Below are 13,471 nucleotides of genomic sequence, written 5' to 3'. Positions count from 1 at the left end.
ATTTCAGCATGTTTTTGCAGTGCTCTATGAGTCATAACGTAGCATAATATAAATATGCTCACAGCCAAGGGCCACCTGAACCTACCGACGGAACTCTACATGGTGCCTCTTTGCCCTTGTCGAGACAATAACTCAGGGGTCCTGCTCATGTTTTGTATATAAATGACATTTCCCATGTTGTTGGGGAGTTGTCACTAAAAGGGTTTCCCATCAGAGCACGATCACACATGGGTTGCTTTAATTCAGTTTAATGAAGCATTATGCTTTAGTCCCACCGTGATGCTAATAGCTTGGAGTCTATTAGTTCCCCTATCTTCCACTTCTTATCATTAACTCTCCTCACATGCTGGCCTTGACTGTATGTGCAGTTGCATCATGTGCTAATTTAATTGACAATGAATATATTAAGCATGCAAATGGTGGGTTTTCCGAGGGGGGGCATAAATACTTGCGGTACTTGTGCGCATTTTTGAGACGGTGATAACAAAGAGGATGAAAAAGGGTGTAATTGAAAATAATTAGCATAAGTCTCTAAATCCAAGTGTAATAGACGGGGCGCAACAATATCGACCATAATGCAAAACGACGTGCCCATTGTGGAGTGGATTAAACAGCGATTCTGCATCTAGCCACGCAAGTCAGAAGAAACAAAGAACAGACGTTGGATAAATTTTCACCCATGTCTGAGCCAGAGCTGTGTGACTGAATCGAGCTGACACTGAAGTGGGATCTCACAGTCTCTCTCTCTCTCTCTCTCTCTCTCTCTCTCTCTCTCAACACCCCCCCCCCCTTCTGCTTGTAACAGGCTACTTTAGAGACCAACGACGCCCCCTGGTGTTAGCTCCTTCCCCCCATCCATTTTCAACCACTTTGTCAGTTCAGGGTCACAGGTGAAGTGGGACCTTAGATGTAAATAATCAAAATGAATCTTGCTAAGCATTTTTAATCATTTATTTCAAACGGGAGATTTAATATAAGATGCACAGTTTCTATTTCAGCACAGTCCTGGCTAAAATGGCAGCGAATAAAATGAATGCCAAAGCTTGTCGGACACAGATATTGACAGACTTGACCTGTAATAACACTGTGTCACTAATGGCTTTTCTACAGTAAAGAGAAAAAAGCAAAGTAAACATTTCAAGGGTGCATGCACATGATGATAAACAGGGACAAACTTTGGAACATACCTGGAGCCTTTATAGGCCTTGGAAAATAACAAATAGTTATTCTAATATAGACAGTGTGGATAACAAATGTAATCCCAAGCAGATAGAGAAGAGAGATGATGGTTATTGATCGTACATGTCACGGTATAGTAATGGCAAGTGATGTTACTAAGGAGTCGGACCAATACTGATAGTAATGTTCCCTTTATTGGTATGTGAAAAGAATCACATCCTAATCAGTTCATTTACTGTATCATTTTAGTACATTACATTTGCATTCAATCTTTATGTACAGTTTTTTTATTTAATATTTATGTGCAGCACAATTTTGTTGTTTTGAGACGTTTCGAAGATGTTTCGCCTCTCATCTGAGCAGGCTTCATCAGTTCATGCAACAGGCTAGTTAGGAGAACACTAGCCAGGTTGTTGATGGGAAACCAAATTATCTGTCCTCCAAGTTGGAGTTATGCCCAAAACCTCATATGGTTGATGAAGCCTGCTCAGATAGGATAAGACAACTACAACAGCTCATAAAGTTCATTCAGCCGCCCAACTGTCTTCACAAATACAAATATCTGGCTGCGTTTAAAAGAGATCAGCAATATTAGTGATGGCGAGCAGCGAATCAAAGTAAAGTGGGTGTGACTCTATACCTGGACAAGTCTCTGTATTATGCAGTGTATAATATTTCAAATAAAAATTACATACACTACGTAATCCAAATATCAGAGTCTGTTATGTACCTCAGCTTTAAGGACAGTACGACTTACATTGCCACATTGTTACCACACTTACCTGTTGCACATTGTTTTGCGTAAACAGATGTAATGACATTCCGAATAAATGAATGAATAAATAAAATGTCAGTAAATTCACCAATAAAATGCATTTCAAATCGAGCATTAAATACAATAAAATATGAAATAGCATGTATTTATTTATCAATCAAAAATGTTGTCCTAATGTTTTGTCTTTTTAGGACATGAACTATAAAGACAAGTGCAATGGTAAGAGTTTAAAGAATCTAAATGATCATGTTCTTTTTATATCATTGGCATTTTTAAAAACCTATTCTTCGTCATAAATTGAAAAACTTACCATATTGCAGTTTTTATGCTCAGGCCAAAGCCACATTTAATAGTAAGTACTGCTTTGACGTTATCTTGTGGCATATTGGTGCACGGGTGCTATGTTGACGTATGTTGATGAGCTTGATTAGACAAAAGTAGTGCTTTGGTGCTGCATTGCGGCATCTATAAGCAATTCAAAACCTTTGTGGGGAGAGGGCCATGACTTATGAGTGCATTTGCGGCAGGTCTTGATCTATCCCCACAAATAGTGAGGGAACTGTACTACCAAAAGTGAATCTCTACTCATGACGTCTGCATGCTAGCATGCAGAGCTCTTGTGCTATCTTGTAGTACAAAAGTAGACATGTGGCTGGATTGTGAGGCAGCTTTCAAGCCATTAGCCAATGTTTCACGTGGGATTCAATATGCCTTCACTGTACCAAATGTTCCGTACTAAAATATCTGAATACATGTGTCACACCGGGGTGGCGTGGCTCAGAGGTTGTGGGTTCGATCCCGTGCCATTATGACCACCATGAAGAATATAAGATACTGAACTCCCAGTTGCTCCTGATGCTGCGTCATCAGTAGGTGAATGAGTGTTCGAATGTAAAGCGCTTCGAGGGCTTTGTAAGGTGGAAAAGCGCTATATAAAATAAGGTACCATTTACTTACTTATAAATTGGTTCGTGAGAAAAGCATCAGTGGTCACTATTATGTCCTTGTGGTGACAAATGGCTTATGCATGTTTGAGAAACCGTATAATAAGCAGACAATTTGCGAGGTGCTTACAAACAAACTTAGGCCAGTCGTTTGACTTAATCCTCAGAAGGGTATTGCAATTTCATAATATTAACATAAATGCAATTAAGACACCATTAAAGGAGAAAGTACCCAAAGGATATATACCTCATGCTGATGACAGAGTCCTCCAATAAGCTTTTACCTTCCCACAGATAAAAATGCTACTTTGGAGAGCGCAGTAGAACTGAGTTGTGGGTCTATGAAATGGTAGTAAAGGGAAACAACAATCCCTTTGTCAACTGGCATCTGTAATGTTTGCATTCAAAGAGAATGTCAGAAAAGTTAATCGGGTGAAATTCACTTGTTGATCTATGACATACAAAAAGCATCTTGTTAACTTTTATGATACAAACACATTGATTTTCAAAAGCTCCACGGTCTTAAATGCTGGAGGGTTTGTAAAATGAACACAAGTCAATAAACAACCAATGTAGATGAAAACACTAAAGATCCCTTCACATACTTGGATAACCAAAGCAAAAAAACAAAACAAAAAACTAAGAGAAAACACTAAAACATCACATTACATGTTAAGTTTCATATTAGAGATGTAAAACAATTTGTACAAATGGAAAATGTAATATAGCAGAGCAATGAGAGGAAAAAAAGCACACATGAATCACTTTCTTTCTTTTTTAACTATTTGAGTGCCTCCTCTGCTTCAACAGTAAGAGTGAAATGCACTCAGATCACGATAGGAGCATGTACAAAATGGATGGTTGTACCCTCAGCTCAAAGTGACTGTGTGTGTGATCAGTGTCTGTCCCAGACAGCTGCAGGGTGACTCCAGGGCCTTGGGGCTCTTACTCAGTCTGATGGATGGAGGGACAGCAGAGGGAGTGGTGGTGAGAAAAGGCAAAGGGTGGCAGGAAGGAAGTAGGGATAGATGGGGCTCAAAGGAAGGCGGGGGCAGTAGATTAGGGCAGGATTTGAGAATGGTTGGTGTGAATGGAAGATCAGAGGCCTCGAGAGGCTGAGGCGTTAAAGTGTGTGGAGAGTTGAAGGAAAAAGGTGACGGAGAGATGGCAATCTGGGTGATGGGCTTGACAGCAGTGAATGGTGCTGACATGAAATGGGGGGAAAAAAGTTTGAAGAGCACAAAATGAAGCTGATATTATTTGAAGTAAGTGGTCTGGTTTTCACAAAGGATCATCCTGATTTCTGTACATGCAGTACAGTGAGAAACACAATTTCTAACTCTATCACTTGGATACAGACATTGCAATCCCCAATGATGAAAGATGCTCTTGGTGGGATGAAATGCTCAGGAAAAATGAGAAGTGGGGTCTTTAATGCTGCTACCACTGCATATCATGGAATTCCTCAGTTGCTATGCAAATCTGCACCTTTTGAGCATGGAAGCAGCTCTTATAAGGCAATGTTGTGGCATTGTTGAAATTACTTATAATCATGGGTGAGGACATCAAAACGCCACAGCAATGCTAAGTACTTGGGGTGCATGTGAACAATTAACTGGACTGGACTGGAGTAGCAATATAGAAGTGTACATAAAGGGAATGAGGACTACTTCCTTCCTTTTCACTGTATTAAAAGAGATATTACGCAAGTTCAAACAGTTCCCAGGTTTCTTAATAACATGTTTGTGGCATACTTTCATCAAAATAAAATAATTTGTTTAAAAGTAGAAAGAATTGTTTTAATTTTAAATCATTTTGGGGACTGATCTGTATCATGCTGTGTGCCACATCATCATGTCCCAAATTCACTCAACTTTATTTATAAAGCGCTTTAAAAACAACAGCAGCTGAATATGAAGTGCTGTGCAGTGAACATAAAAACATCATAGATTGACAGTTGAAGTAAAAACATGAAACATAACAGATTAAAACAAATAAATAAGCACTAAAAGAGCTGAGTCTCATGCTGTGTTTAAGGCCATAGAATAAAAATAGGTTTTTAGACGGGTTTTAAAAGTGGACAGTGAGGGGGCTTGTCTAATACTAAAAGGCAGACTATTCCAAAGTTTTGGGCCACATTCTGATGGACCCTAAGCTATAGGGTCATTTCCAGAAAAAAGCCTGGCCTCAAGATGCTCTGCCTGCACAATGCAGGAATAGGGATGTAACAATATCTAAACATCACAATACGATAAATATCACGATATGAACCTCACGATACGATAATTATCACAATATTGTGGGAAGGGTGGCAATATAAAAAAGACCACGATAATGTGTAAAAACTCACAATATTGAAAAAAAAAATACAATTTTTTTTTTTTTAAAGCTCATATTGTTGTGTTTGGCTGAAGCGGGACAAAAGTAATGTTTTTTTTTTTTTTTTTAATGAAGATATTGTAAAATGTTTTGGCCGCAAAATTCATCTGCACTAATGAACTAACCACCAAATAAATAATTACTGAAAGGTGCCAAACATTATACTATATGTGCGGCTCATCTGTATGTGTAGAAAACAAAACAAAAAGCATAACTCTCTTTCGACGTCTTCTTTGACAGCTTTGATAGCTTCTATTGTAAATTAGAAGCTATCGTTGATATAATGCTAATTTACCATATGTAGTCTATTTGTTATCAGTCATACTTAACTTAACTTGCTGTCATGTAATACACGGATCGTAGGCCGGGTAGGCGTTTAGCATATTCACTGGGGAATTGGTACTCATGCTGCTTTGGCAATAAGCGTAAATGCTGCTGATTTCCCTAAAGCTGCTTCCACTTAGGAGTATTTGGTGTACACATTGTTTGTCTTGCAAAAATAGGTATTAATCATTTATGGTAGTCCTTTCTTGTTGTATGAATGTGGAATGTTTGAGGGAGTGATGTCTGTGTCATCTTTTTCTGTTTCTTTTGAATGCCCTACATTATGTGATTTGACTGGTACATTGACTTACTGACTACACACAAATACATTCTGCTATTATTATTTTGGTTCTTATAGTATGCACCAAACATACATGTGCACGTTTTCCATCTTCACTAACGATGGTTGTCAATGGCTACTTGGAAGTAGTAGTAGGGTGATTTTCACAAAACTTTTTAAACTCTCAAAAAATTTGCCATTGCTGTCACTGTGAAGTTGAGAAACCAAGTCGGCCATAGTGAAATGCGGTGAACGCAACTAAATCGAACAGTACGTAATAGGGTGTACAATGACTTTACGGTTGTCCATACTAGGACACAAGTATTCCCCAGAATCTCACATTTGTGTACCAACCTTTCTAAGGCTAAACCATATTTTTAATTTGCCCACAATACCCACCATGGCATACATGTCAATGAAGCTTAAGAGAGCGAGAGAGAGAGAGAGAGAGAGAGAGAGAGAGAGAGAGAGAGAGAGAGAGAGAGAGAGAGAGAGAGAGAGAGAGAGAGAGAGAGAGAGAGAGAGAGAGAGAGAGAGATCTACTTGCAGTGTGTATGTATACATTTATTTTATTTCAGTATAGGAGCAAGATCCATTTATTGTTTCTGTCTGTGTCGATTCTCAGCCTTTAATTATTGTGAGACTAGCTCATCCGACATTACAGAACGATTAACTGCCACGTAATGTCAACAGGCAGCAGGCATAGGATTTGATGGTCTACTTATGTTGTTTGCTTTGGAGAAAACGCTCAAATTGGTTTTGTTTTGTTCCTTAATTTTCAAGGCACTGTTTCCTTAGAACTTCACCCTGGTTGCAACCCACACACTGTAAAAAATAAGGTATTGGCTTAAAAAAAAAAGGGGTGGGGGGTGTATTATCATGATTATAATTATCAACACCCAATAGTTTTCCTTTCAGCTCGAATCAAACTAGATGACATTATAAGATATTGGATATTTCTTTCACTTGTTAATACCACCACTCTAAAAACTCTCAATAAGCAATCTGTGTGTATCTCAGTTTGGACCCTGGCTCTGATGTGCTCTGCCCGGGGTCTGTTTGGTTATGCAGTGATTGCCTCCTCCATTGCACCATGCCTCTAAGCCTTACAGCTTCAGCATGATATACAAAACTGCATTTTCCAAGTCTGCCCAGATAGTAGCCTGATCTGTGTTCTCATATTCATCTTAGCTGGAACTTTGTTCTCCATCTAATGCACTGGCCTTTCTCCCCTCTGGTTTAGGTGAGGCCCCCTCCATCACGTTCCTCCCACATGCACTTTTTCTATCACTCTCTTGCTCTTAGAAGCAATGAAAGCTTTCGTCCAGTAAAGTAAAATACATGTAAAATATTCAATATATGTAAGCAGCATATGCTTATATCATGTGAATGCATTGAAAACACACAAATTGTGAATATACAGCTGATTTGTTCAGTTTTCTTTACACCTTGCAATGACACTTATCACCCATCTAAAGCACATTAAAACTGAAAACTGTTGTGTTATGTAGTTGGCATAATAATGAATGATCGATTTTCCGTGTTGTTGAAAACCTTCTCTCTCAGGAATGTCCATACGATATCAGAGACAAAGAGAAACAGTGTAACCTGACACCCCTTGCTACGGTTATCACCGGAGGCTAATGGATAGGCAAACCGTGGTAGTGTACACACCATTTAAGTCAGCAAAGATTTTACGTGTGTGTGTGTGTATGTGTGCGAGAGAGAGCATTTGGCATTCAAAGAAGCAACCAAAATATGAAACGCTTCAACTTCAAACTGCTATGGAGGATGCTCTCGCTCTCCTTTGGGCTTTTTCGGATGTTTGAGCGTATCTTTGTTTATTCAAGCATTGTTGCATTCAAAGTTCACGACATTGAATTGGTTTTGCAGCAGTGTTCTGTGTAATTCAGTATATCCCTAAACCTCGTAATCACCAAGATACAGCTTGCTTTTTCCACTGTATTAAAGCCTGAACACTCTGGCAGTCAATTAGGGAACACTGTGGGTGTCAATGGAGTGAGGAAAGTTTGCTTGCTGGTATTATAGCTAATTAGCCCAAACTCAATTCCCCAGAGACAGAGAGGGAAGCACCAATGTATTGTTGTGGTTTCTGTGCCATTCCAGGTGGTATCTCTTAAATTGCGACTCCATAATCCTCTTCTCTACATTTGTTTGGATAAGCATGAAAAAGTGGAGTTCATTTGTATGATTCAATTCAGACTTGGATGAATTTGCAAGGGAAAGTTATGCTGAGAGTTATAGCTTGCTAGAGTACTTTATCTGTCCCTTGGTTTATGCCTACTGGTGCTGTCACGGGTCTCTTTTCAGGTCTGTCACGTGTACTTAATCATTCCTAAATTAATTCACTCATGTTCGCCAAAATAATCAGTCTGCTATTTGCAGAAAAGTTGTAGTGTTATACTATCCCTCATGTCAATGTAGCTGTTCCATCATAGGTCAAAATTGAACAACAGGTTTGTGTTATTGTTATTGTATTTGCAGTTTTAACTACCAATAAATTAAAGAAAATGTTACAATAGCCAAAGAATGGACAATTCCGAGCTTAGCCAAAATGGTGGTCTTACTTGGTGATTAGACGCTCTCCGCTCATTCAGCAATGGATTTTGGAACATTGTAATTTGACACAGACAGACAGACAGACAGACAGACAGACAGACAGACAGACAGACAGACAGACAGACAGACAGACAGACAGACAGATAGATAGATAGATAGATAGATAGATAGATAGATAGATAGATAGATAGATAGATAGATAGATAGATAGATAGATAGACAGACAGACAGACAGACAGACAGACAGATAAATGAACATGATGGTTATGGGAAGGACCCTAGTCAGGCATTAAATAAGCTAATTGCTGTTGAGACAAAGGAGCTTCTGAAGCGCTCTGTATCAACCACACCATCTCATACAGTATGCATTTCTATGTAGCTTTACATTAAAATAGAAAAATAAAATAAATAAATAAATATATGTGATCAGGTTAATGTAGACAGATCTGAGTTAATAGATAGTAGAAGAGCACTTGTAAAAAAATATGCTTCTGATAGCTCTGCAAGGCCATTAGTACAAGGCTTTACATTCTCCCGCTAGATTCTTGACAATAGAGTGCGTTAAGTCAGCTGTAACATTTTCCCTCCCTGGGATGTGATGTATGTTGAGTCTGGGCAGTGCTATTGCACCAAATAATTCTTCCATTAGTGTCCTTGATTCTTTCATACTGCAGAAACAACTTTATGCAGTCTACAGGGGAAATTCTCGCTAAGCAATATTAATATGAGTCAAAGGCCCTCTTCATCTCAAGTGCTTGCTTTTACTTTATAGTCTGCAACATAAATGATACTCCAGAGATTAGATTCTTAGATTTAATTATATGATGTTGATTGATTGTATACAGGTACACTACATTGATCTGTCAGTTTTGCATTGATCCAAAATTGTATCACAACCCACTAATCTGCAAGATGATGATACAAATAATACCAACAATAACAAACAATGCTAAACTACGGAGTATTTTAATCTGTAAAAAAACACACAACAACAAAATTTCTTGATTAGGCTGACTGACAATGCCACTAATAGGCATGATGAAATGAGTGTCATGACAATGATCAGAGAAATATTTATACATTTGTGTGAATGCAGTGGATACCTGCATTTCACATCTTTGTGGATATCTTTGTCCTCTGTAATGCGCTGAAATACTCACCTATTTGCAATTTCATGTAACGTAGCAAAAACTAAATATTTGTTCTATATCCATGAGAAAACACTCTTTACTATGTATAATATTTACTGTGTTGTAGTTGCCAGAGGTGGGCACGTCACTGCATTTTGAGCGTCCGTCAATCCGTCAACGTTATTTTAACTTGGCTTCCATCATTACTCATTCACAGCCACTATTTTAGGAGCAACAGTAAATTTCATGGACACAGTCTGTCAATCGGCAGTGTGTCACTCGTCAATCCGTCAACGTTATTTTAACCATACTTCTGTCATGCTAAACTACATTTTGTCACCACTCACCAATATTTTTCATTTGACATTTTCTGCTACTATTGTTCTATTCACTAATGGTGCCACATGTAGTATGTGCACACGGTCATAACTGCTGGGCATACTGCTGCTGTTAACAGTCCGTAGTACGGCACCGCGCCACATGGTGGCGCTTCTTTGGTTTGTTGTGCCGATTGGTCACTTCTTCGTTTGCCTTTAAATGTACTTTTGCCATGGACCTGAACGGTCATGTGTACAAGACTACACTTTCCCGTGACACGCGGTAATGCCAAAGACCATTTTTGGTCTATTTAATAAAGCGAGAACAAGTGGAACATGGCATGTCTCTGCTTTGGCTATCTAGCAACACCTGTCCAGGGCTGGGACAGGGCTGCATGGCCAACGGACTCAATATTTACCTTTTTTTAGGACTCCGTTAGCTGCTCAATAACCTGCCTGACATAACATGGAGCACCAAAGGACCCCTTAGCTTCTTAGCAACGTGCCTGATGTAAAATAAACAAACTGAGCACTAAACTAATGCTTGCATGAACATAGTAATAACAAGGAATTTTCAACAGAAGGGAAACATGATCAGCACTGTATGTCATCACCCGACCTTTACAACACAGTCAGCAATCAGTAGCCTTTTGGGACACAGCCAGAAGAGAGAAGGCTTAGAGAATGTTGTGCCAAGAAATTAGCGTACCTGGTAAGTGTATATTTACTTGATTACTGCAGCAGAAAAAGAGTGGCTCGGCCGCAGTCCCAAGAATGAAATAGAAATACTCTGTGGTGTGTCAGCCAAGAGAGCGTCTGTCAGTCTTTCCGTCATTCGTCAGAGAAACCGGTGTCGGTCATTGACTGACAAGGTCCGTTGGTACTGAGTCTGACCCAGTTATTGATGATTGCATTGACAGACGAAAACCCACTTCCAGCAATGCTTAGTCATTCAAGTTCTTTCAAGTTTACCGTAGTTCATTAATCGTCAACAAAGCGGACGTCCGTCATTGATGGAATGACGGAATGGCCACCTATTCTCTTTAGCAAGACCTCCAAGTATGATTGTAGGACGCTGTCTGAGTGGAAGAAATGTACTGTAAGGGCAAAAAGAACAAATTTACTAATTGAAATGAGAACTATATATCGTTTTCCAGTCAGTATGCTAACATTAATAAAAACGATCAACACATCTATTGCCTGCCATCTAATTTGTTTTTTTTTGTCAGTGTACTAAAAAAGGAAAGCAATAGAGGTGGGAAGTTTTAAAGGGAGACCAAACATGATGAACTGGGGCTGACACACTGCAGTTCTGGTTGGCTGGCTGGGATGAAGTAGGTTGATAAGGGATGGAGGGCACAATTTTATGAGTGGGAAGTAAAGAAGAGCAACACATACAGCACATTCTACAACCATATAGTTGCTTTAAAAAATACATACAGTATATTTCGCTGAGATACAGGTGGCAATTGTATCAGCAAAAATGCATCTTATTAAAATACACACATGTTCATTACACACATACACACTTCTAATCCTCACTTCTTTGCACTGGTAGCTTCACCATTAACGGATCAATTTTGCTCCTGATACACCCTGGCCCTTCTCAACACGGTGTGAACGCACACACACCTCAGCGTGTCGGCACATGTACGTGCTCTTGATTGCCACAACAGCAACAATCAACAAGAGGGCAATCTATCAGTTGTCAGTCCTGCTGTGACGTTTTAATTAATTACACAGAAGGAGACAAGGTCAACACTGCACACCATGGTGGACTGCTGGCCTTGCCTTTCAACAGGAGATCAATAGGGCTTTGCACGTGCGCTAAGACTGAGACTCTTACAGAGAGTTATTAAGGAACTGGGAATCGGTCTTTTGTGTGTTCAGAGGACTTCAACATGCGTAAAGGGTGTCAGAATGGTATGAGTTCACAGTAGGGGGGCTCCTGAGTGGCACTTAATGGTGCTCATGGCTCAAAGAGGTGGAGTGTTGAAGAGGTAACTGATGAGTCAATGAAAGGTAAAATGGTGGCAAACGTGCTACACGTGTTTTATCATAGCTTATATGGCATGGACCCTCCTCGGAACTGGCTCCAAGTCAGGGCTTAGGGAACACAATTTTTATTGAGTTGGTAACTTGGGTCTGACAGCTGTTTTAAAAATAATAATAATGATAAGCAATAACTGATATAGTTTTTTCTCTATCACATCAATTTTTTTTATTTATAGGATCCCGCTTTTCTTAAAAATATATTAAATAAATGTGTATTTAAGCAAATAAAACACTAAGATGGAATCATCACAAGCTTTGAAAAATAAAAAATAAAACAGCAGAAAATGAAATAAAACGGTATGCCCATGGCAGGTTAATTGGGCGCTCTGAATTGTCCCTAGATGTGGTTGTGGACGGTTGTTCATCTCTGTGTGTCCCGCGCTGGGCTAGGCTCCAGCACCCCGCGACCCTTGTTTGGAATACATGGTCACGAAAAAGGATGGATGGTATGCCCATGGTTACAAGGTTAAGAGGAAAGCCAGCATTATTTTTCTTAATTCCTATGTTAGCTTTCGGTTTGCAGATGACAGGGCGTGGCAGATTTAGGACTCAGGTGCAGAGATAGGAGTTTGCCGCCAAGGCAGATATTTATTAAACATAAAACTCCTCATTTAGAGGAAAAAACAAAGGCTATAAAATGTTAAACTAAAGGCGCGCCAAAAGGGAGGACGTCTAAACTACAAACAAAACAATATCACTCCTTAACTAAAACTATACTGTGGCTATACAAAGTTACCAACCAAAGTTCACACAAAAGACAGGACAACAAGGCTGAGGACTGTGACTGGCTTGAGTGGCTCTGACGAAAACACTTTGGCACAAGACAGGGGAGACGCAGACCATTTAACACATGAGGGTAATGGGAAACAGGTGGACACAAACAGGAATCAGGGTTGACACTGACACCACATGAGGAAGGGCACGTGACCTGAAACGAAAGGAGTCAGAATTTTCAAAATAAAACAGGAAATGACAAGACAACCTCACCGCGGTGTGACATAGATGAGCCCAATCTGAACTTCTTACAAAGTATACTTCAGCTGATCAGTGGAATAGAGGGTAAGCTGTAGTAAAAATTTGATATACTAAAAAAACAAAAACAAAAAAAACACTAATAGCAATTTAGGAATCAGCATGCCAATTTTAATTTTAATCAGCATAAAAATCTAACTCAACTATATTTTTTATTATTATTGTTGCCCAGTGTAATCAGTAGCTCCAAATTTCCCAAATTTCATCACTCAGTAGACATATTGCCCCATGACATTTTGCCTGGGCCTGTCATGACTATGCACAGGAGTGCCATTTGCACCAGCCTTTCATATGGCAATTCATCTCCAGTTGGATACATCATATTGTGTGTGCTAAAGTAATCTGTTTTGTACTCATTCCTAAATATGCTAAATTAACTGTGCTGCAATTTTTCACACTTGGCAGATGCAATGTTAGGATATCAGCTTCCAAATCTTTTTTGCATGAACAATCAAGTTTTCGCCTGTTCTTACACA

This window comes from Leptonotus elevatus, chromosome 8 (genome assembly GCF_054856555.1).
Source record: "Leptonotus elevatus isolate MCC_2025b chromosome 8, RoL_Lele_1.0, whole genome shotgun sequence".
Lineage (NCBI taxonomy): Eukaryota > Metazoa > Chordata > Actinopteri > Syngnathiformes > Syngnathidae > Leptonotus > Leptonotus elevatus.
The sequence above is the reverse complement of the archived record's forward strand: the minus strand, read 5'-3'. Positions refer to the sequence as shown.